Source organism: Molossus molossus, unplaced genomic scaffold (genome assembly GCF_014108415.1).
Source record: "Molossus molossus isolate mMolMol1 unplaced genomic scaffold, mMolMol1.p scaffold_m16_p_4, whole genome shotgun sequence".
In the NCBI taxonomy this organism is placed as follows: Eukaryota; Metazoa; Chordata; class Mammalia; order Chiroptera; family Molossidae; genus Molossus; species Molossus molossus.
The window spans coordinates 88,388,815-88,390,066 of record NW_023425377.1 but is presented as its reverse complement, the minus strand read 5'-3'; the positions used below and the strand labels follow the sequence as shown (position 1 = coordinate 88,390,066).

The window sequence follows — 1,252 nt, the reverse complement described above, 5'->3', positions numbered from 1 at the left end:
TGGCGGCAGCAGCGGCGTTGGTGGCGGTGGCCCCGGGCGTCCTGTCGGTGTCGGCACCTGGGAGAGGCGGTGGTGGGATCGGCAGCGGCATTGCAATGAGTGTGAGGGTCTGGGTCCGGGTCCGGGTCCGGGTCTGGGTCCGGGTCCGGGTCTGGGCCCGGGTCCGAGGTGCGTTCCCGCCCATAGAAATGAGCAGCCAGACTTCAAAGGCATTACCTCCTGGGACCTCCAAGTGCACCCTGTCCCAGAGGCCTGGCCAGTCTTGTGGTGTCCCATCTGTCTGCATGGACTGTGGGTTACCACCGGTTCCCCAATGTCACAGTGGCCATCTTGGCGGTAGCAACTGTCGCCTAAAGCTCACGTTGTCCACCTGCCGGGGCCCCTTAGGATCCCTTCGCACCTTGGGTATGGAGAAAGGGGCCAGCTCAGTATTTCCCCCTTGAAGATATGCCACTGGTGGCTGGAAAACAACTGTCACGCACAGGAAAAGCAGACCAGGATGAGCTCTGTGAGTTTCGGCCTCCCGCCCGGCCAGGCCTGACGCTCCGGCCAAGCGGTGAGGTTCTCTGGGGGCTGTCATGCCTCATCTGATTTGGCAGCACAAGTCCATCACCACCCTGCAGGGAGAGGGGATACTTTCACTGGCTCTAGACATTAGCCTTCAGGGGACTGTGGGCTGGGTGATGCCGCAGCCCTGCTTCTTCTTGTACTTGTCGCTGTTCTGGGAGAAACAGAAGTCGGATCGGCGCCCGCAGTTTTTTGCAGTGGCGCAGCTCATAGCAGTCAGGCTGAACGTTTTGCTCACCGACTTCAGTGACAGGATCACAGGCGGTGCTTGACGTGGGAAGCCACTCCTCCATCTGTTCATGAGGGAATCGCAACAGCCATTGCGAGGGGTGACCTCTGCTTTTCGATACCAGCCTTGCACGGCTTTTTGCCTCCCCCCGCCCCCCCAAAAAAACATGGTAATTTAGGCATCAATATAACTATTTCCGTGTGTTGAAATGGCCACCAAACATTTTCTGGCCAGGGTTTAAAAACATTGCATTCAATTTCACAGAAAAAGACACCCTTCCGCCTGCCAACCTGAAAGTTTTGGTAGGTGGAGCCAGTCACATGAAGGTAAATAAAAGGAATGGCTGTTAAATGCAGGAAAAAATTGCATGTAGTAGCATTCATATATTTAAAATAAGTCAATAGCAAACCCCTGAAAAAAAATATACACACTATATATACATTATATATATAAATA

At 54.2% G+C, this 1,252-nt stretch overlaps 1 pseudogene; it reads left to right on the top strand.

The window, feature by feature from the left end:
* On the top strand, window positions 1-1,003 carry LOC118616264 (annotated as a pseudogene).
* The last annotated feature ends 249 nt before the right edge of the window (window positions 1,004-1,252 follow it).